The 24,183-nt window shown below is 46.5% G+C and overlaps 1 protein-coding gene across 1 annotated transcript in view; it reads right to left on the minus strand.

Moving 5' to 3' along the window:
- Positions 1–24,177, minus strand: part of ACSS1 (acyl-CoA synthetase short chain family member 1) — a 64,727-nt gene extending 40,550 nt beyond the window's left edge. Inside the window, exons 1-2 of the mRNA XM_025209289.1 lie at positions 24,143–24,177; positions 13,593–13,689 (exon numbers count right to left, since the gene is read on the minus strand). The gene's annotated coding sequence lies outside the window, so the exon portion shown is untranslated. The remainder of the gene's footprint in view (positions 1–13,592; positions 13,690–24,142) is intronic.
- Positions 24,178–24,183: the final 6 nt, after the last annotated feature.

Genomic DNA, 24,183 nt, shown 5'->3' on the forward strand with positions numbered 1-24,183 from the left:
AGCTTAATTCAGGGTTTGGCAACATATGGCCCACAGGCTAGATCCAAACGACTGAGCCATGGGATCCAGCCTGCGTAGCCGGAGAGCCTTGTCAGCGCTCCCATTACAGCCACTTCTCCAGCCCTCACTCTCCCCATTCCCTATCTCCCAACTCCCTGGCTGTGTGCAGGCTCAGCTTCCAGCTGGTGGGGGCTGCACCAGGGCTGAGGCCACATGCAACCTCGGAGGGGGAAGGCTGGGAGAAGTGGCAGTGCCATGGGCACAATTCCCAACTGTCCAGCCTCAGCATGGTGCAAGGAAAGCCCCGGGTCACTGACCTGCCATCAAAGCCACTCAGCCAGTGTCACACCAGAGCTGGACCATGGCGTCTTAAGGGTTGCCAACCACTGACTTAATTGATTCTTGTCAAATATCCATTGCTATCTGTTAATATGAATGAACTACAAAGCCTTGGGCCTGAATACATCAAACAGTTACAATGATGTATTTTATATCCATTTTGGATGCCAATATAAATTACACTGGTGTTCAACATGGACAAAGGGTCAGTTATTTCAGGATAGCTCCTAACCGTAGGTACTGTTAGAGCACCATGCCATTAGATAGCAGGGAAGCAAATGCCGATTCTGAGCCAAATCTGGACACATTTGTATAATTTAAACCACTGTAGTTTTACCACAATTTTTTCCTGGGACAATCCTACACTGGGTTACAGCAAGTTTCACAACTGTAAGGCAGTACATTGTTTGTCTGCTCCTTGTTTACACTAGTGTATAGATGAATTATACTGATGTAAACATATTGTGTAGCTAAGGTCCCAGTAGGTCTTTTATCAAGTTGAGTATGTAGCAAGCAGCACTATAGCTATTCTAGCACCATGCAACTGAGGGTTCACTATGGGAGGACTCCTGAGTGTAGGTGAAAACTAGCTGGGTTCCCTTACTCTTCAGTGTGGGACTTCTATCTGCAGGGAGAAAGAAAGGCAGGTATGCAGGTACAGAGACAAAAAAGGAGGAGGCACTGCTGTATTTAAATACCCCATAGCTGTTTTTGCAAGACACAGGAAAATTAGCCACATAACTAAATTGGGCAATTATGATCTACATTCCTAACTATCCCCTACAGTTTTAATGGGAGTGAGTATTCCAGAAATGCAGGAACATACACAAATAGAGAAAAGGCTGAACTTGAGCAGATATAAGATCCAACTCTCCCTTGCCCTGTCCCTGGCAGTGGTCAGCACTTGTTACCACAGTTGTAAGCAGCCCCCAGTATGTAGACACAGGTTCTCATCACTAATACATTCAGAGCATATGGTTAAAACCAGAAGCATGAGGTTTTAATTCCCTTCCTAGATGTGTGTTAGCAATAACCTCTGCACATTCCTACTTTCTTTGTATGTTTTATCTCAACCCTGTTCACCTGGGCTGCAGAGCTTCCCCCATTCCCATTCTCTTTATATCTTCATCCACAATTTCACATCATGCTTATCTTGCTAGGATCCTATGACCCCAGCTGACTTCCTGCCCTTTGGGCGGGAGGCTGGACTCGATGATCTTCCGAGGTCCCTTCCAGCCCTGATGTCTATGAAATCTATGAAATCTATGAAATCTATTTCTGGCCATAGTTGCTTTCTGAGGCAATTTGGGAAATCGCAAATTATTGCAATTGCATATAACAGTCACAAGTGATTGTTGTACACTATTGTATACTGAATACAGAATACAGAGACCAACAGGAACACCGATCAACTGTTCTGTAGATGAGAAAATGAGCCCCATGATGCAGATAGCTGTGACCAGGAGGGAGGGAGATGACAACTTAACTAAAATGGAAAAGAAGCCAGGAAATGTGCCCTGTTCTCCTGAACACAAATGATAAAGGATTTCCGAATTGAGCATTGCATGAACACTGTTCCAAGTTCATATAACTTTTTAGGTCTAAAGAAAAACAGTTGTAGAAGCACCCAAGGATTGACCCTGAGTTACTATTTGCTTGATGCCTGAACTTGAATGAGATAATCAGCACTTAGGAACAATTATGTAACAATTACACAATCCTGCATTTCCCTCTGCACTGCCAAAGGCACAGAAGGAGAAGAGAGGCCCTCTGCTCCTAAGCCTCTTGTTGCTCTCACTACTGGACAGTATAGGCAATGACAGAGAAGATCTAGACAGGGAGGTAGCCATTCAGAAGTGTGGAGGGTGGGATCTGCAAGCAAGAAAACTGTAGACTCTGGTCTGTCAGCGTAGGAGTAGCTGCTTCTGCAAATCTTCTGGCCCCCAGCCAAGCTATGCAGCATTTGCCTCTTCCCACAAACAGACTTCCTATCTGGTACTGAAAAAAATACAGAAAGAGAATCCCTTCCAGCACTGTAAATCCCAAAGGTCTTGTAGCAAAGGGAATTTTTTTGTATGTAGCTATCTCCTATAGCCTCTCATTTCACCTGCTGGCAATGCCCTACTGCTTCCTCTGGTTAGGCAGTACTGGATTTCAACAAAACAGCACTGGAGCAAAAAGAACTATCTGTACAGGGAATGGACATTAACCCCAGGGCTGCTTTTCCCCAGTGTGCACATACTACATGGAGCACAGAGACAAGCAAGGCCTGCGAAAACCTGCACTAAGGATCAGAAAATGCTATAAGACAGGGGTTGGTAACCCCCAGCATGCACCCAGCATGCACATCAAAGCATGGCACACAAAGGTATTTTGCTTGGCATGCACTCTCAGCATTACTTGAAAGATGGATTCCTGTTAACCTAGATAGCTACGCAGTCAGTTGACTGAAAGGCCATAAACAGCATACTGGTGAACTGCAGTATGTTATGTATCAAGGAAGGTTGCATCAAGGATTGTGGTTAGGTCTAATCTTATTTAACATCTGCAATAGTGATCTGGAAGAGGAAATACACAACTTGTTCCTCACAACCAATCATCTCCAAGCTCAGAGAGGAAACAGTCTAACTAACCCTTACCCTCCTCAGGCATGAATGCATATCTCCAGTCTGTGGGCAAAGATGAGGGAATTAGAAAAATAAGAATAAAATTTAATTAACCACACAGGACTTGAATCCATATGGTAGGAACCATCTGAGCAGGACTCAATACCCCTTTTGCCATAGGGCTGCACACCTAGCCTACTCTACTGCAGAACTGGATAAACCACTGTGAAGAATGTCAGCAAGAGGCACCTGATGTGCACATTACCCTAGCTAAGTAGGGGTATTCCTGTTCTCATGCTTCCTTTCCTGACCAAGGGACAGTTCTTACGCCTATATATGTTAACAGAAGTCTTTTCATTCAGTTCAGTGAGCTTTGGACTACATGTGGATGGCACCCTGTTGGAGCAAGCAGGGCTGCAAGAACTATTTCACCTATTAGGTACATAAGTGGACTTCAGCACTGCAACAGGGGGTCAATCCCCTGTTACAAAGAGGAATGAGAAAAGGCTGGAAAGTTGACCCTGACACCTTTAAGACCAGGACCTTCTGAGCTGGCAAGGACCAGGTGCAGCTGAATGGACCACATGACTAGAGCAGTGTGTGGCCCAGACAGACAAAAGCTCACCCAGCAGAGGGGGAGAGGTCAGTAGGGCCCTATCTGTGGAGAGTGCTGGATTGCCCACCAGGAAAGAAGGCCTTGCTAGACCCTGTAAGTAGCCCTGGAGGGGAGGATGTTTTGCAGTTTTCCTTTTGTTATGGGTTTGTTAAACAGCGGGTCAGTGGGACAGACCCTTGAGATAAATTTTTGGCTACCACCCCAAAGCAGAGAAAAAGTTTAAATTGAGGATTCTTTTTCTTTTTCCTTTGTTTGGTGGACACCAGGTGGACCAGAAGCAGCTGTATGTGGAGGACAGCTCAGGACAGGCTGTCCCAGCACAAGGAAGGTTGGAGCCACAAGCACAAGCGCTCACTGCAGTGGTGCAAGGCATTGAGTAGTGTAGCTGAAAAACCCAAGCTCTTGGGCTCTACCGATGGAGGGGTGGGGACTTCGGAGTAGCTTAGTCTGAAGCATCTGAACTGACAGATAAATGGAAAATTGGCCAAGTGATGGTCTGACCAATGAGCCAGCCAGCACTGAGAGCCCCTTGAGTTTGTGAGAGCCTGTCTTAGGATTCCTCCTTTCTTTTTCTTTGAGCAGCGATATGACACATCGCAAATTAACTTTTTCCAACAAGGCATAACAGACAAGTGGGACTAGGAAGTCTCTGAGCAAGCAGGGGTGGGCAGGACTGACTGTAATGGGATGAGGGAAGCCCCCTTCCTCTGGGTCTTGTCACAGGCACCCAAGTGTGATTCTATTCCACTCTGCTCAAGTCCCTGAAAAAATGCTAGTGCAAAAGGTAGGTTGGTCCTCCTCTTCCATGCTGCTGTCTTGTGACTCAGTCTTCAGGGTTAGGTGACTACAGCATGTTACAAAAGTAGATGCATTCATGGATTTTCAGGACTTGGACAAGGTGAACTATTATCACAACTTAGCATCAAAGTCTACCTAGATGCCTAATAGGTAGAATATTCTCTGGTGATTATTTTCTTTGCCTTTACATGCTCGTTAAATTCTGTGCAAGCTCTCAGAGATGTTCCCAGGAATTGCAGCAACATTCACAGGCAAGCTCACAGAAACTCAACAGTCTGGTGTCTCAGTTAACTAGAGCATCACAGTTTGAGCCAATTCTCCTCTACAAGCCTTAAACAAATGCAACACTTTCCCCCCCTATTGCCACAGAAAATATATTTAAAACTTCCTGATATGCATTTTCTATTGCTTTTCCTACCAAGGTTAAATGGTAGATGTGCCAATGCCTTACTAGTCAACATCTGGGACAAACAGCTGACAGAGGTACTTGTAACAATGGATCTATAAACTTGCTGTCAACATGTGGCTGTATTTTAGCAAAGTTTGATGGATCCCTTCCTGTGAGACTAAAACATTTTTCCAGTAACTTCTGTGCTATCTTCCACCACAGTTCTCTAACTTTAAAACAAGTCAGTTATTTTAATCTAAGAGACCATATTCCTTCTTCTAAGAAACCACACTCCTTCTGGATACAGCAATATGCTAAATTTATTTAGATTGCTTTCCCACTAAATCCTATCTCACACACGTGGGCAACTATGAACAGGCAGAAATTTTTCATCCCTAGAAATGTTTCCAGAAAAGGGAGCAGTACAGGCACTCAGCCTGTAGGTACCCCCTACCTCCTACTCTACTTGCTTTCCTCAGACCAGGATGATCCCAATGTGGAGAAAGCATGGGAAGCAGGGGCTGGTCTAGTCTTCCCATTGCTGCAGCAACTGGAGCAGCAGCAAAAGGGACCCTGATGTGAGGAACAAGCAAGGAACAAACAGCTTTTCGTCTGCTCAGCTCCTAGGCACTGTAAGCCAAATGGAGTGAGCAGCATTGCAAAGCCCCCACCCACTCCTCATACTGGGAGCTCCAGTGTGAGAAACAGGCAAGAAGCAACGGGTAGCTGCTCCCCCACTCCTCTCCTAGTCTATGGGAGGAGGCAAGCAGCAGCTTCTCCCCGTGCCATCCCCAGTCAGGAGTGACCCCGGTCTTGGGAAAGTGTGGAGAGCATCTCCACACTGTTCATTCCTCCTGGGACCGGGAGGAGTCAAGGAACAAGGAAACATACAGGCTTTTGTTCTCCCAGAAGAATTATTTTTCTCCCAGAACCACCATTTTTCTTCCAGGAGAAAGTATTTGAATTCCTGCACACCAGTGGTTTTTACTGGGAGAGCTGAGATTCTCCCAGTAGAAATATTACATCTGTATGCAGTCATAGTCACACCACTGTAGTGTTGAAGGCTATAACTTTAATTTATTTCAAAGTGGTCTAAAGCGTGCACACTGCAAGTCACCCTGATAGGATTAAAGTTGACAAATTTTATTTTAGCAAACAATGTATTTGCTAAAAAATGCAGTTTTGATGAGTCTGAAATTATTTGAAAATTTGAATTGAATTTGCTAAAAAGTCTTAGCTAAAAAAAAAACAAAAACAAAAACCTTTCTTGGGTTGATAAGTGTTTTTAATCCATGAAAACGTGTTTATTATTTTGCTACCTGCTGTTCTTCATAGGTACACAGTTTTATCTACTTAGGAGTATAGCAGGTCTTGGACTAAATAATAAGCAAGCGAGCAATGTGGTGGCCAGCAGGGCAAATAACATGCTGGCATGCATCAACCAATGCATCTCATGTAAAACTAAGGAAGTGATACTCCCACTGTACTCAGTGTCATAACCCAATGATTTTTAGTGCCTCGGCACATTGGAATTTTCCCGCCACATGGAGCTTTCTTTGCACGGTGGATTTCTCAGCTGTAGAGAGAAAACCCCGGTGCAAAAGAGTTCCCGCCACACGTATGCAAATTTGTGTCCCACTATTGGTCAATTCTAAATTATTCCTACCTGGCGGCTAGCGATTGGTTTGCTAGCCGTATAAAAGGTTAGAGCAGTTTCCGCCCAAGTTGGAGGACGCCTCAACCATCTCGTGGGGAACTCTGAGCGTGCTGTGGAGCCTAGCAAACTCCACGTGTGTCTTGGAAGAGAACTTAGGGACCTGATCAGACCATCGGCAGTGTAAGTAAAGCTTTCTTTATACAACCAATACGCTTCCGTGCCTAACTCTATTCCATCGTGGAAAAATCCCACCTGACAGTCCGGGCTACTGGCCATAGCCTTAGACCGCCCTCGGCTCCCGACACTCAGCAACCCACTGAGACCGCAGTTGGAGTACTACATCCAGTTCTGGGCATGCACTTCAATAAGGACGTGGAAAAACTTGAGCGGGTCCAAAAAAGAGACACCCATATGATCAGGGACTTGCAAGGCAAGCCATATAAGGACAGGCTGAGGGACCTGGGCCTCTTTCGCCTAAAGGAGAGAAGGCTGAGAGGGGACTTGATAGCGGCTTACCGCTATTTCAGAGGAGTGTATCAGGAGCTCGGTGAACAACTGTTCGCTAGAGCACCCCTCGAGAAGACCAGGGCCAATGGATATAAACTCCTGGAAGGTTGCTTCAGGCTTAATACGTGGAAAAATTCCTTCACAGTCAGGGAGTCCAGGCTGTGGAATAAGCTCCCTCCAGAGGTGGTGCAATCACCTACCCTGACAGTTTTCAAGAGGAGACTGGACAGTCACCTTGCTGGGGTCACCTGACACCATCTGTCTTCCTGCCTAGAGCGGGGGGGCTGGACCCGATGATCTGCAAGGTCCCTTCCAGCCCCTTACGATCTATGAATCTATGAAACTGTGAACCAGAACAAATACTGGTATTTGTGTTGCAACTCATTTCCCATAAATACTTAAGCTAGGAAACTGGATTGCTCTGATGTTGCCAGAAAGTGAGCACAAAAGCAGTATAAACACAGCCTATGTCAATTCCTTGCTGGGAAGTGAATGAATGTTCAGACATTTTTTACATTATTTGGCCAGTTTTAATTACAGTTCCTTTCTATGAAGAACAGTCTCAAAACCACAAGTCATCTAGTGGCTTTGCTCTAAAACAAGTTTAAAGGAAAGCAGTTAGATATATGAATCATTCCAAAGCCAAACAAAAAGATTCAGCCAATTAGCAGGACAACACTTATAATACATGCATTATTTTAATCTTTTACACAGAGGAAACAAAGTCCTTCCTTGGTGGTACCTGGTACATTTTAAACTTGTATTGGAGAACACAGAGGGAAATCCTGACCCCTTTTCAGTCAAGGACAACTCTGTCAAAATTTCACTCACTGCCTTGTACATATGCTAAGCTGCTGAGTTCATTAGGTTTGAGTATGACTACACAGCAAAGTAAAACTATGATTGTAACACATACCGACATACCTCTCCTGAGTTTGTCAGGCTAGAACAGGTTAATACCACCAGTAAATACACAATAGCACAGCCTGTGCTAGGAACCAGAAAACAAACTCTCCAGGGAACTTGGCTGCATACTGGGGATGTCAGCTTGTGCTAAAATCCACACTGCAGCATTTTCACTGCTATCATTTCCTCTGCAAACTACGTTCACACCTTCCTTTGGCTGCAAAAACATGCCCTTCAACTCAACCAGTTCAGTACCTGTGACAGGCAGTGTGCTGTGTCTGCTTTGAGATTCTCATCTCCATAGTACAGGGGCGGGCAAAATGCAGCCTGTGGGCCACATGCAGCCCACCAGGCCATTCTATCCAGCCCATAGGGCCCCTAAAAAATTTAGAAAATGAATATTTATCTGCCCCTGGCTGCCTGTCATGTGGCCCTCGATGGCTTGCCAAAACTCAGTAAGTGGCCCTCCGCCCGAAATAATTGCCCACCCCTGGCACTAGCCCCACTAATGAAAGGGAAGTCACTTGGGACTTGTCTGCATATAGAAAAAGACCAGAATAGCTAGCACAAAATAGCTACTACTAAAGAGCCATCCCACACTAACACCCACTCTGGACACTCTTATTCTGCACCATGAATGCCTGTGTGTGGTATTGTAAAAAGGCCCTGTGGACATGGAAAGATAAAGCACTTAATGCTACTGTACCAAGGCAAGGAAGGCCTTACTATAGTGCAGCAGAACATAGTGTAACTGTTTCATCTGTCTGTTCCTAGCCCATATTAAGGGAAATGCAAACATCTTCCCCCCTCTTTCATTCAAGAGTAAATCATTGCAGTGTAACTTTCCTGATTATGGGTTATGACCAGACACACAGAGCAGTTACACCAGATCATCTGATACATGTACCTCAGAGTAAGTCCCCCTCCCCTTTCCATTGGATAGCTCTCCATTCCCTCAGTGCAGAGTGAGTGTCCAGAGACAGAGTTAGCGTGGAGTAGCTGTGGTGCTCTAGATTCATATACTTGCTATCTTGCAAAGACTTCCCCATGGAGACAAGCCCTTAACTCCTGTCCTACATTTTAATTGCAGCTCTCTGTCTCTGGTTCCCTCTCTTTATCCTGCATGTCACTGCTCTCCCTGACAGCTCAGCAGTGATGGCTTATCCTGCCTAGCAACCGCTGGGCATGAGTTAAGTCCCCTCTTCAGAGAGTCAATTAAGTTTTATAGCAGTAAGTCATACAAGGTGATAGACACCCATTAAAAACTAGCAGGTAAAGGCAGAGATGATAGACTGCATAAAGCTGGCTGATTTTGCCTGCTATACAGATAAGGAGACATATAAACTAATTTCCAAGGAAGAAATGTTTATGCCCAGGTCCCATGAAGACAGCTTTGCTGATAACTCTCCCTGCAGCATTCCTGACTCACAGGATTCGTTCAGACAGTCCAGTATTAAGTGATATCTGGCTAGCTAGCAGAAGCAGCACAGGGACTAAGGGTAAAGCAATACTTTATTTCAGGTGGGCTTCAACACATGCTAACAGCAGGGCTGGACTAGCACTTTGTAATCTGACCTCAGGAAGGTCTGGTGCCCCAGGAAAAAAGCAAGGATCACATGGCAATTCTGAGAGCCCCAGTTCAGTTCCCAGCACCCCAAAGTTATCTGCAGCACCCCATTTCCTAGCACAGGGAACTTCTCTGCACTGGCTCAATTGTACTGGACCACACACAGGAATGGAAACAGAGTCAAAGCTGTGCTCACACCTCACTCCTACCTGCATACCAGCACAGAAAGCAGAATAGCAACATGGTGTGCCCTCTGCCCTGTGCAGAATATTGGAGTGCAGGTCCCCCTTGAGGCAGAGGAAGAAAGTGGCTTTTATCCTGTGACTCCCCTACAGAGGCCTGTCCAGCATCTCAAAATGGAGCTTTTAGTTTATAATGCTTCTACCACAGAACAACAAGTACACATCACTTCCATCTTCAGGCACTCTGTATTCCCACTACAGAGTTGGTATTATTGTCCTGGCCTGTCTGTCAGAGAAATCAAAACAAAGGTTAATGGACTTGCCCAAGGTTAGTGAGAAAGTCAGTGCCAGAACAATAAAGCTTATGGTTGTACCCATTGCTAAGGCTCTTGCCAGTGATCACAATACAACCAAATCTTATAAAACAGGGCTACATTTTCACTGGCTTTCCCTCAGCAGAGCCACATTCTTTCAACAGGGAGCAGACCCAGATTAAAGAGTATGACTAGTCTTGAGATCAGGACTAAATTTCACTTTGGCACCGATCATTTCATAGCCAATCTGCACTGAGGTATCATGGAGCCCTACAGTGACCCTGGAAGGGTCACCTTTGGTAAAACATTCACTGGGTGGGACAGAGCTGGCATAATGACTTCTATGCCATCCCTTTTACCCTGTGAACCATTTTGGGATGTGGTAAGGTCCTTTGTGTTCCCCAGCTGTTATATTAACCCCTATCTATAGTGCATGTAAATTATGGCATCCTTTCAGCAGTTCTAACATGTATCAGGAGATCATCCAAATATGGCTGGCAGCAAGGGGTGCCACTGGGCAGTTCTGTACCCTGGGCAACAGCAGTGCATGGGACAGCTGCTGCAGCCAGGCTGCTGGCAGCTGCATGATAACTGGGAAACAGCATCAGCAGCTGCTTTTTTTGTGTCCCTCCCCAACAAGTCAGCCCCCAAGAATGGTGCACTGGTTACCCCCCACCTCCCAGACAAGTGATTTAAAGCTACCTTTTACACCTATCGCTGCAATTAGGGCTAGCTGGAAAACAAAGATTCAATTTCTCAGAAAATGTCAAGGTTTTGACATCTGTTTGCTCTGCACCAGAATGAAAACAAAACCTTTCAAAAGTTTACACAAAAAGTGATAGAGCAATAACCCCCGCTACCCAACAGGCAACAACCTAGTAGTCAGGACACTTGCAGCAGATGTGAAAAATCCTAGCTCAGATTCCTGCTCTGAACCAGAGAGAGTAAGAACCAGAACATTAGCCTGGAGAACCCCAAATTTGTCTCCTGCTGTTTGCATCTCTCTCTTCCCCACTAATCCCCAGAAATGCCATCCTGGACCCACAGCACATTTTCAAATGAAAGTTTTGTCAAGCCAGTAAGTAAATGCAAAAAGTTTCCAGCAAACCTTAATTTCAGTGGAAGTTTGGTACTTATAGGAGCCCCACTAGACACCTCTCTACTTCTTTAGGCATCTTAAAACCTTTACAAATATGATCCAAGGGGGTCCTGAAAGGAGGCAATTTTGAAACAAAGTGCTTGGTTCTCTTCTCACACACACTGCTCTAAGTTGACTGTACAACTTCAAGCAAAGTTACACCCCTTTAAGTGGTGCATGCATAGAGAAGTAGGCTCAGAGAAAGCTCTCTCCCCTCAAAAAATATTGTATGCAGCATGTCTGCAGTGCCCCAGCCATTAGAAATGTGTTCTGGAAGGCATAGTCACCCACCAAAACACTGTAGAGGAAAACAATCTGTATCTGAAGGAGCTTTTGAGAGCACTTTTGGAGATGAATCAAGCCTTTTGGAGATCATTTCAACAGGATATAGCTACATCTTTTGTGCATGCTTACAGATTCTACTCATCACAGAGCAAGTCAGAGACAAGGAAAAACAACAACAAAAAAAGATTAATGGAAAATGTGTTGCCTAATTAGTGATTACAAAACTCCAGTGAAATTAGACAAAAATGGGGAAATTTCTCTTATTTTTTTCTCACACTAAAAAACAGCATTCATCATGTTCTCCTTCCTGCCAACGCCACACTTCAGTTTATTCAGTATGCTGTCTTTTTTATACCAGATAAAAATTGATTCTTTTTTCAGTCACAAGTTTGGAAGCTGGAAATATGTCTTCCTGAAGACACCACTTTTTGCCACAATATGGTACCTGAAATACTGCGTCTCCCCTGTTAGTAGGAAAAGAACTCAGGCTGCTTGCTCCTTGAAAGAGTCCAATCATATGGCCAGATCCAAGTAGCACATCTCAGGGAACACAGCTGAAAGGGGAACTAAGATAATATTAAACCTCCTTTGTGCACTCCCAGGCCTAGGCCAGCATTCAGGCCTTGCAGGTAATCTGGGAGTAGCTACTTAGATTCTGAATCTGAACAATCTGACACTAACACAAAGCATTCCAGAGAGGCCACTAGACCCCAGCACACCTCAATGTCCAAAGCTGAGAGAGGAGAGGGCATCACAGGGGCACTTGTCCACCCCTTTGCACCCCAAGGAACCTTATTGTTCTTGACTAGAGGTGTCTCTTAGGTTCTGGCTACATTATATCATGACAGTGACACCAAGGAATACAAATCCAAGCCAGTTTGTCTAGCAAAGATCCTTACCATATTGTCCTTGTGTTGCAGTTACCCTGTAATGAGGCCAATAAAGATGCTTATAAATGTTACCGTCTGATTGCTGTCTTGAGGCTACTCTAAGCTATACTGGAGATGATGCTGGTGTAGACAAGAGCTACAAATAACTCTTTTGACCCTTCCTTCTCTTGCAATCAATTGGACACAACTAGTGGTGCAACTGAGGACTCAAACCAAAGATACTTCAAAACCAAGACCATTTGTTTTGGCCTGCACAGATAACCAGGACATTTGCTACCATCCAAAGAAATTAAGATGAAAGTGAAATTCACATTTTTCCATTAGTGAAGCTTGAATCTTCCCCTGTCCTTATTACTCACAATAAAGCAGTGTTGGAAAAAAAAGGAAAACATAAGCTGTACATGGCAGGCTAATATTATTACTCCCAATTTAAAATTGGAGAACTGAAACACAGAGCAGCTAACAAAACAGAACAATGTGTCCCATCTCCAGCAGTGGGGCTATGGACATCACATTAGCCCATTGCACACCAGAGGAGTAGCAGTCTGATAGTTACTCTGCACTCTGACTGATGGAGTGCCCCTATTTCTGGTTCTAGTTCAGTTAGAAATAGCAATGAGAACACCCCAGTTCTGCCTGGCTTCTGGGAATACCCCTGCTTTGTCAATAGGGCAAAGAAGAAAATGGACAGTTTTGAAAATATACTATGGAAAATTAAAAGCCAACCCTTTTGATCCTCGAAAGCCTCCACTCAAGCAGAAATTCATTATAGCAGATCTCCTTAAAGCGCAGCAGAAATTTACAGCCAGGTCTTAATCTGGTGCAAATCTGCCTGGTTCAATTAACTTAATTTACACCAGCCGAGCAGCTCACCTTTACTAGCTCGGGTTTGAGTAAGCTTGTTCGTGGATGAGGGCAGAAGAGCAGGGAGAAGTGCAGGGAGCCCAGCCACACCCATCCTGGTGAGGTGATAGACATAATCAGCTGCCAGCACCAAGGACAGGGGGCTATCTAGTCCTCTCCAGACTGCTGATAAACCCCACACAGGGCCTCATTTCTAGGCAAATAAATGGCTACACCTTTGTGCAGTGGAGTGTTAGAAAGAAGCAATCACTGTAGTTGTCAAATGTAGGATAATACCTCCAGCTCCCAGTGCCCCTGCAGGGTGCCCACCCCAAGAGGCACTCCCACCTCCATTCTGGAACCCCCTCCCTTAGTTGGTACCTGGAGCTTGTGCCCCCCTCATTCAACATTAGTTAAGCTACTACCCACCCTCCTCCACCTCCCCACACACACATCAAGGCAAGTAGGTAATTTCTCAGAGTAGCAGCTCTCCACCCAGGCAGTGAAAATGCCATATTGCTATGCCAGACATACTTTAAAGTAATCTGTGTCATACCTGTATGTGATTTTCACTTCGGTGCCAGGCTCATCCTTCTCCCAGATCAAAGCCACCCTGTCTGGAGATTGCTGGACATGCTGGTCTAAGCAGTTTACTGTGTGAAAACAAGCATTGAACAAAAGATTTTGTTTTGTGTTCACAAAAAAGGGACCTGTGTTTGCAATTTGTTTGGCTAACAGCTTTCCAGTCATACATGCAGGCAAAGTGAAACATTAGAAGATAGTGAAAGAGACATCTAATCATCTCTGTGGCTTGGAATGTTTTAGTCTTAAGTATACATGGTGACACACTATATTTAATGCTTCACAATGAATTTAAAACTGTTTACAGAAGAGTGTCCTTGGGAGAGTTCATAGGCCAAGTCCTCAGCAAGACTAAATGAGAGCAGCATCCCTGACTTCAAAGGAGCTGTGCCAGTTTTCAGCAGCTAAGAACTGGCTCTCTGCATTTCCAAACAGACATACCCAAACTGCCTGCTACCAGTGATGTCACCAGAGGTGTGTACCAGTTTTGTAATGATATGGTTCTGTAGCCAATCTTAATATAGATTTTTCTATCAATTTTACCGTATGGCGCATAAGGGTGAAAACAACTCCTAGTGGCAGGATATTCAAGGGACACTTCCAGTTATTAGGCATATTCTATTCCACCCTGCCTAAGTCCTGAAAACCCAGTTATTCATCTATCTATTTTTGTGACACACCACCATCTTAGCCTTAAGATGGAGTCACAAAACAGCAGCAAGGAGAAGGAGGAACTGTCTGCTTTTAACATAAACCGTTTTTTTCTGGGATGTGAGTAGGATGGAACAGAATCTCAATTAGGCACCTAAGTCCACTTACTTGCCTAATAGTGGAACAGAAGCTGGCCACTGGTCAACCTAGAAAAAAATAACACACACACTCTTGGTCTGTCTCAACATGTATGGTTATTCACCTCCCTGCTTTGGATGTTTCACTTTACATAGCCCTTAAAGCCACACAGCCTGTCTCTGTAAAACAATCCAAATGTTTGTTTTACCCTGCATGCCCTCTAATTCAGTAATCCAGGAGCACAGAACTGGATAACTTTCACATTCTCATCAGCTGTGGCTTCGCCTACTCTCCTACAGAGCTGATGTTATGTGTATGGACAGCAACACTTAAAATTACTTTCAGACTTTTCTAAATATAGTCTGATGAATTCTATACCAGCAGAAAGTAGCTGGGTTCCTTCCTGTTTTTTTCTAGACTTTTCAACAATTAGCTTTTTTGGAGATGTAGAACGTTTTGTATGAAAAGGGTACTACTATGTTGAGGGTTGAGATGAGATGAAGACTTAACTAAAACAAATCTTCAGCTCAACTTTACTAACTTATTTGTACAATTACACTAGCATATGTTAGGAGGTAATGGAGAGCAAGAGATGCATGTATTTTTTTCATTTTGCACTTTCTCTATATATAATCACTGTTTGTAATCTCTAGCAATAGTGTACACAGAATATTTTATCAAGTACACTGAAGGGCACTTTACAATGAAGGAGTTACTGTGTACATTAACCAGCTTTCAATTTGTTAGATATTAACGAGGTGTCTAAACTAAGGTTAAGAAGCTAATTAAATGGTTTTAAATGCAGCTGCTTTACTCCCACAGCTCCATTGCAAACCAACCATATACAACACTTTATGACACCTGATGTAAAATGATAACTTTTCAAAATATGTGCACAATATCACATATATCTTTCTGGAAGCTGTTAATATCTGTGATTAAACAAATGGCTTCTTCCAGATAAATCAAGACTGGTGAAAGCTGAGCCCTGTGCCATCCCTATTTGTTTTGGGGTTTGTTTGCTTGCTTTTTTTTTGCACCAGGAATGGAATACCATTCATGGGCCAGATTTCACTCTTTACTTGGTCTTAAGTTATGCTGGCACAAATAAGAGGAGGACCAGTCCCTGTTTTATGGACAAAATATGCTATCCTCAGTGAAAGCAGGGAATCTGGGTGACTGCACATCATTAAAGGAAGCTTAGGTTGCTTTAGCCATTAAAACAACCTCCCATATCACAAACAGTCTCAGGGGGAAAAACAGTTTAAAAGGTATTCAGAGAATGGTATCCCTCCTCTACCTTGAAATGCTTGCAGAAACACTCTAATACAAATGTAAAGCAAAGTACCATATTTTTCACATTGCTGCCTCTCCTCATCTTGGAAGAATGCAGGAGAATTTATTATAGGCACTCCTTTGTCCATCAGCACTCAGTTAAGTCTGCTGTGAGAAAGTGTTGTACCTTGCAACGAGGCTCAGAAATCAACTGCCACTTAGTACAGCACAGAAGGTTATTTCTAAAAGGTCCCCTCTGCAAATGAGCTAAAACTCTAACAGAAGAGAGAGAGAAGGCAAGGGTAGATGAAGAAAGGGAGGGACAAACACCTGTAGGAAACCTTGCCCCCAAACTGCAGAACACACACTCAAGTACCTTGCAACACCCACAGTGGCTCTATGGCAATGCCAGCAGCAGCAAGTCATGCTGACACTCCCAGCAGCAGTCCAACTTACCAATGGGACTGACAGCTTTGAAAAGGAGCTACTGCTGTGTCAAGCACCCACCTTGCTCAGCTGGAGCCTAATAGATATAAATGGACTGCTGAATAGAAATGGATTGCTGAATTGAGGCTTAGCAACCTTAATCCTTCCCTGATTGTAAGTGAATCACCCACAGCTTTCTGGAAGGGAGAATCCCACTCAGTGACATGTCCCCTCACTCCCCCACTGCTCTTTTCTCTGTGGCTTTTCTCCCTTCCATAACAAGGCTCAGAGGGTAGTACATGGACAGTGGCTTTTATGTTGAAAGGAAACATTACACTTGCCCCCCTCCCCCCCAGTACTATTTTTCAGCAGAAATCATATTGCATTATAACTGCTAACTCCAACTCAGCACTTGTAATAAATCCCAGTCCAAGGTCTCACCCAGAAGAAAGGTAAGGACCCAGAAGAAAGGCAAACACTCAACAGTAGCTGGACTTCAACAGTAGTTAAAGTGGAAGCATAGGACCATCTGATCAGGGTGGGCTTACTATCAATACAGACAGTGCCCCAAGGCAACAGTCTGAACAGCAATCATACCTAGCCTTCACTAATGTAGTGCTGGGCAGCTTCCTGGGATGCTTAAAGGACCCTGCCCAGGTATGAGATACAGTGCAGACTGAAGCAAGTTTTGTATTCTACTCTCTACCCAAGGAACAATGCGTCTCTCCTCTCCAGAGGTAAAATGCCCCATTGCAGTTTGCAGCAGCTGGTGCCAGAAGGGTAGCCTGCACTTTTGGGTTCTGATTCAATGTGCCCTGAGGCCAACAGAAAGGTTCCCGCTGTCTACAGTGGGCACTGGGTGAAGGTCACACCAACAGTCCCTTAGGGCACCATTTCTCAAATTGTGGGTTGCAGCCAAAAAGTGGGTCACAAGAATATATAAAAGGGTGTGAACAAACTTTAAAAATGGTTTCTCCTTTAAAGGAGAAAAATGTGGGAAACCATGGCTTTTCCCTTGTAGGCTGGCAGAGTTCTACCCTGCAAGGGCCTGGTTGAGGCCCCCCATGGACCCCACATACCCACCCCCTGCCCCACACACTAGGGGGCTGTGGCCTGGGGGCAGTAGGTCAGGAGTGAGGGGCACTGGGTCTGGATTAACCACTGATTTTTACAAATAGGTCCTGATCCAAAAAAGGTTGAGAACCACTGTCTTAGGGCATGATGTCTACAACACTCCTATGGCACTCTTGTAAGTACCACTGAGAAGCATGCCTTGCCCACATGCCAAAACTGGAATTGAAGCAAGGAAGCTGCCCAGGGGAGCACTCCCTGCTGCTCTTCTCCAGCTCTCTGTCTCCAGGATGCTTGAAAGAGGTGGTGACTGGTACCTGTAGGGCAACTTTGCTGCCTCATTTCCAGATGTGACATGTGCAATGCAGGCAGGGATGGAAAGGGTGTGCTTTCTGATGGTGTTCTTAGCCTGACCCTGGAGACACACATCTCTCACTGTAGATTTTCTATTTCTTTTTCCACAACCAGTGGAGTTTTGCCAGGTCTACTGGGAAACCATTCAATGATATTCATAGCAATTCCCTGAAAAATCCTCTTCATTTTTGGCCACAAAGGAGAGATGAAAAGAAAAAATACCAAGCACAACTAGGGAAGGAAATCTCCCATTCACTTCAGTTTGCTCCCTATCTGGGCAATGTGACAAGAACATCCTGCCTCCAAAAAATGTACAGGGGAAAAGCTTAGCCTTCCAAAATAAGAAGGTAGGAAAGGATGAGCCTGGAACCTTGTTTTTTAACCACTGAACACCAGTTGACTATTCTTCTTACATTACTACCACAATAAAAATCATGTTTGGTTTGCTTTTTTTAAAGGTAAAAGACAAACTGTTCAGAAAAACTATTGCAGCATCCTGTAATTGTATCCATGGCTTTCTAATATTTCTGGTTTCTAACAATCTGTTCATGTTTTAGATACCAAAGAAGAACTAAGTGGCTTCTCTTGCAAGGCCTGCGGGCTGTGTGGATGGTCACCAAGAGTCAGCCAGCAAAAAACAGTGAACACTGAGGCGTGTCTGAAATCACAGCCCTCTCCAGAGCTCAGGCACCTGAATTGGGGCTGCAAGGGGCACCTCTGTCCAAGTGTTGACCAGAACCCTTCCCCAAAGGTAGGCACCTTCATCTGTTCTTACAAAGTACTGAGAAGAGCTCCCTTTTCAAACTGGAGTACTGAAGAAGATGTAGGACATAGGCTCAATGCCCAGCTCAGACTGAGCTCAGACTGAGGGGACTCAAACTCATATCTCCCACCTCCCAAGTGAGTGCCTTGGCCACCAGCCAGCAAGGTACTTAATAACCTGGGGAGAGGACAATCCACATCCCTCTCTCTTGTTGAAACTGGGCCACTGGGCAGAAAGAAAATCAAGCTTCATGGGTCCAGGAAGAGACAGTCCAAGGGGGAGCCTGCCTCTGTAGTTTAGTAGTTAGGCCAGGGGTGGGCAAAATATGGCCTATGAGCCAGATCTGGCCTGCCAATTGATTTTATCCAGCCTGCAAGCAGGTGGCACAGGTGGTGGCACCATGCAGCAGGACCTGGGCAAGCCGCGCTTGGGCCACAGTCTCTGCTGGTGGGCAGTGCTGCCGGAGGCTCTAGTGCTGGTCTCTGTTGGCACAGTGGGCAACCCCGGGCAGAAGCAGCCCTGCCCACCTGCCTACCCTGCACCACATGGCAGCCTGGGAGACACTAGGTGGAAGCAGCCCCACCCACCTCCCCAACACCATGCAGTGCAAGCAGGGGCTGGGAAAACCAGAAGGCAGCATCTCATTTGAAGCAGAAAACAGGCTGAAGCTGCTGACATCTTCATTTTCTCGAAAAATTAAAATATAGTTATATTGTCTGTGTGTCTTGGAACATCTTTGGGCAGGTGTTCAAAAGCACTTAGCATCCCTGAAGTGTGGCAACCTCTGCAAAACAAACAGCAACCAGCCAATGGAGAGCACACTATTCAAGAATGATCTGAAGAATCAATTTCTAGAAAGGGTACTGTAACAGGGAATCCTATCCCTGTTACTAAGAGGCAGAGCTGCCCCTTTAAGACCGGAGTCTACAGGAACAACAGGCACCAGGAGGGTAGGGATTAATAGCCCAACCACCCAAGCTGGTCAGCTGACAGGAAGGGGCTAGGCCTCTGGGCACATATAAGCCGCAGGGCTGAGGCTGGCAGGAGGAGGTCTCTGGCAAGCAGCCAGAGGAAGAGAGCTCCTGCACAGCAGAACTACCCAAGAATACTGTGGCTGCTGGCCAGGATTGCTGTGGCCAATGTGCTCTAGGAGTCTATAAGGTACCCAGAGTTGGGGTGGTGCTCAATGCACGAGGAACTGTTTGGGGTTTTAAGGAACCACAGTGTGGCTTTCATGACTTGTATTATGTTATAGCCCAGGGCCTCATATTTATGTTATTGTTGTATCTGGTGGACCAGACTGAGGCTATTTGGGGAGGAGGAGGCCTCATTGGAATACACTACTGTGCAAAAACCCCAGAGCCAGAGGTGGGTGCAGCGACAGGCGGGTGATCAGACCCCAGCGCCAGGGGGTGCAGTAACAGGGAGGCGATCAGACCCCAGTGCCAGGGGGTGCAGCGCCAGGAGGCGGAGAGACGGGGCAGATCCCCGCCAGGGGGCACAGCGACAGGGAGTGAGCCGACCCAATGCTCTTGGGTGCAGGTTAACAGTTATTTACCATCTGTGAGGCATGGGCCACCATGTAGGGGAGGTTTGGAGCAGTGGATAGGGACCCCTAGCATTGGAGTAGTAAATGGGCAGCCTCTCGCCTGAGTAACACCATAATTATTGTTCCATCAAAGCATGGCAGGCGAGATAAGTGGGTGGGTAGCCCAGAGACAGAGGGACAGGCCTGGGGATGGACCCCTGTCACAGTTAACAAAGGCAAACTCGGCAGGTATAAAAAGCAGGATGATCATAAACTAGATCAACTAGCCACCGGGGGTACCCCAACCAAAAAGGGTTGAAAACCCCTGAACTAGACCATGAAACCCAATGCACTCATCCATCCATCTATCTCAGTTTAGCAGCAATCTCAAAAGGGCTCCAACATCTTTCAGAGAACTTCTTAAATGGGAAGATAAAATATATACATCAGCTACAGTTTTGTTTACAGAAGTGTTGGATGTGAGCCTGCATTATGTGAGATACTGTGTGAGGAAGTGGTAAGACACTACCTCACAATGCCTATACAAAAGAGGAAGAAGTTGCAGCTGCATACACAACTTGAACTTTGCCTCTTCTTGTTTCTGATGTAATGTTAACAGCTATATCCCTCTTAACTGAATTTCCTGATCTTCACTGAAAGTTTAATAAAAAAAGGAAATTCCAAGCTGTGCAGCAACAAACTCAGAAGGCAAGAGAATGCTCTGCTCGGCAAATACAAGCAGCGCTACAGGGCATCTGCCTCCTCTCCTGTGCTTACAACCCCAGCAAACAGGTCCTTTATACACTTGCAGAGGTGGCTGTGAGGGGCAAGGGTAGAGATGAAATAATAAAACCAGTTCTTATTGCTCCAGTGGCTCAGTACCACGCCCACCTAGTTTCAAGCAGCTGCCAAAAAATAACAAACCAAATGAAAAACATAAGATGATAATACTTTCAAATTAAAATGGAAATACATTTTCATCTGTAAGCTTCAAAGCAATCTGCACAAAGCAATCTGTAACCCTGTTTTACAAAGGAGACTGTTGAAGCAAAGATTTATACAAGGTTGTCAGATTTACGATCTGACAAACTTTTTTGCTCACAATCTAAGGTCTGTTCCACTATTCCTCCAATCTCCAGCAAAAGTCACTCCGAGTTAACACATCTTCAGTTTTTCTATCTCTCAAAAATATCTAATGATAGGCCCTTTTCCATTTGAAGGTTTCTAAGTATTTTGCACATATGAATAGCCCTGTTGTACAAATGAACGGACTGAGACCCAGAAAAATTAAGCAATTTGCCCAAGTTCATGTGCAAATATTATAGTGGGATTGGTTTCATTCTCTGTGCACTCTCCACCCAGGCTTGACATTCAAGCATGTGCTACACAGCCAGTGTGCACTCTAAAGACTAGCCAAAAAAAAAATGACAGAGCTCCAGCAGCATCAGAAAGAGGGCCGCCTACTTAACCCCCTTCGTCATTTCCTGCAGCAATTGTGTTACTGTGAAGTTCTTCCAACAAATACTGGCAACTCCACTCCTGCTTGGCTCTGATTACAGTCCCAGGGGATGGAACATGCCAAGCAGCAAAGCTATTATCAACTAGGGAAATTATGGTAAGATTAAAAAAAAAAAACGGACTCGAGGGAAAAAAAAATCTAACTTCTGGCATATCCCCGCCCCACCTCTTGCCTGCTGAGAGCAGAGGAAGTGTTTGTTCACGTGGCACAAGCAGGGCTTTATGGAGTTATGACTCCTTTTCTGCCAATCCACTCACCGCAAAAAGCCCATCCCCTAAGTTGCTTGTGAAGGGAGAAATTAAAAACACAGAAGGAATGCGGGCAAGTGAAATAAGTCTTAAGTACAAGCAACAATATTTGAGGGGGGCACTCAGAACAGGGTACGTGCATCAGAAGAAGCTAAAAGACTGGAGAGTAGAGCTATGACTATGGTACAATGGGGGACTCAAAGGCAATAGGCTAAGGGGACCTGAAAAGGAATGGGATGTAGGGAAGATACGGGACTTAGGGGCAGGGGTGAATCTAAAGGAGGTTCGGTAGTGCAGACACACACGCCTTTTTGGACTGCACCAGGAGCACTGCTGGGGATTTTTTAAGTCCAAAATCAAGTTAAAATCCCATCCCCCACTCTGGGCACCCCCTTCCTTCCCCTCCATTCTCAGCAGCACAGGCACCCTGCTGCTGCCACTGTCCCCAACTGACTCAGGGGAATCCAGAGCTGCTCCTGCTTGCTCCAGTCAGGGACAGCAGCAGCAACATAAGGTTTCTCCTCTGCCTGATTCCCAGGGTTTTCCCTGCCAGCACAGGAGCAAGTGCAGCTGTCCAGCTTGCCTGCCACCATCCTCTGCTGAGCCTGGCTGGAGTGGCCCTCGAACCCCTCCCCACTGTGACATGAATTGGGAGAGTTGTGGTTTGAGAGGGCTGTTGGGGAAGGGGCTCCAAAGCCTCCGCAGCCATTCGCAGCCAGGCTCAGCAGGGAAAAGTAATGGTGGAAGAAAGCCCCGAGGACTGGGCAGAAAGGAGATCCTGTCCTCTGCTGAGCCAGGAACAGGAGCTGCTTAGGATCCACCCCTCATCATCCTGAGACAGTAGCAGTGGCAGGTGGAGGAAAAGGCAAAAGGGAAGGACAGGGAGGGGACATGCTGCTGTGGATGAAGGGGAAGGAGGAGGGTAGGAGGGTAATGAGAACTGGAGGAGGGGAAGCGGGGATGGGGAATGAAAATCTTACCTGATTTGCAAACTTAATAAAAAGTCCCCACTGCTGCTCCCACAGTCTGTCTGCCTGGGGTGAGGGAGCTGGGATGCATCCACCCATGTAGCGCCTGTCACTGCTCCCACAACCCACTGTCAGAAAAATACTGGATCTGCTCTTGCTTTGGGATGTATGTTTAGGGGGAAGAGAAGGCACAGCGCCTTGCAAGTCAGCAGAAGAAGAAAACAGAGGAGCTTGACAAGGGGCTGACCGGGAGCTGAGCAGACAGGATTCTGTTTAGAAGGTGAAAGGACAGATCGTCTCTTCCTGGCTGGCTTTACTTGGCCTTGAGTTTGTGGCTCTCAGTCTTCTTGGGCAACGGCATCGCCTGGATGCTGGGCACGATGCCACCCTATGTGATCAGCACTTTGGCTAGCAGCTTCTTGAGCGCCTTCTGGTGGTGGGTGGCCAGTGCTGGGTGGTGTGGAGGATGGCATGCGCCTTACAATCATAAAATCATAGAAAATGAGGGCTAGAAAGGACCTCAGGATGTCATCTAGTCCAACCCCCTGCTCAAACAGGACCAGCCCCAGCTACGTCATCTTGGCCAGGGCTTTGTCTACTTGGGTCTTAAGAACTTAAGGATAGAGACTTTCCAACCTCTCTGGGGAACCTGTTCCAGTGCTTTACTACCCTTCTAGTGAGACAGTTTCTCCTAATATCTAAGCTGCTTGTTATCTTGCGCCACATTGCCACCAGCTCCAGGATCTCAGTTGTGAGGTACTCCAGCCTGGCAACCAGGCAGACAGGCACGCCTGCCCCAACCTGCTCAGCAGTTCCCCTTATGTGGCACATGCGGCAGGCAGCCGACTGGGCACTGCAGCCCAGTCCACGTCAAACATGGCTTGGCCTTGGCCTGCACTCCCCCACCCCACTTGCAGCAGCCTGATACAGTGTGAGAAGTTGGCACCACTCAGCAGTGGCGACGCGCAGTGGGTGCACAAGGATGCACGTACACCCCCTGACAAGCTATGCTCGCCGCTCAGGTGATGGTCGCCACTCAGGTTGCTGCAGGGGGGTACGTGCTCCCCCTGACTAGGGTGGCACCAGTCGCCTGTGCACCACTGAAGGGAGGGGAGCGGGAGGCATGGCAGTTGTTGTGCCAAGGTTTAGGGATTGAGAGTTTGGCCACTAAAGCGGAATAAGGCGTGACCCCGGCACTTCAGCACGTGGCCCACACCTGTGACGGGCACGGTGTGGCGCCGGGTGTGCTCCGTAAAGGTGACAGCCTTGCAGCTCCGGTTCTGCTGGAAGACCTTCCGCGCCCGCCGGTCTCCTCGGAGGGGGTGGGCACTCAGCCCCCGAGCTCCCCCTTCACTCACACCCTGTGCGGGGCCCTGAGCCAGCCCGGCTGCAGCTTGTCTCCCGCCCGGCGACGTGGTGGCCCGTGCCACCTCCTGCCCGTGCCCCCAGCGGAGCCTGCGCACGCACTTCGCGCCGAGCCGGGCGCTGCCCTGCACGAGGTGCGCTGGGCGCTGCCTCCCCGGCCCCCTGCCCTCGGCGCAGACGGGCGGGGAAGGGGCCGGGGCAGGCGGGGCGGCACTCACCGGCCACGTTGAGGCGGCCGCCCAGGAACCAGCGGGTGGCG

The sequence above is a fragment of the Alligator sinensis genome, unplaced genomic scaffold (genome assembly GCF_000455745.1).
Source record: "Alligator sinensis unplaced genomic scaffold, ASM45574v1 scaffold239_2, whole genome shotgun sequence".
Lineage (NCBI taxonomy): Eukaryota > Metazoa > Chordata > Crocodylia > Alligatoridae > Alligator > Alligator sinensis.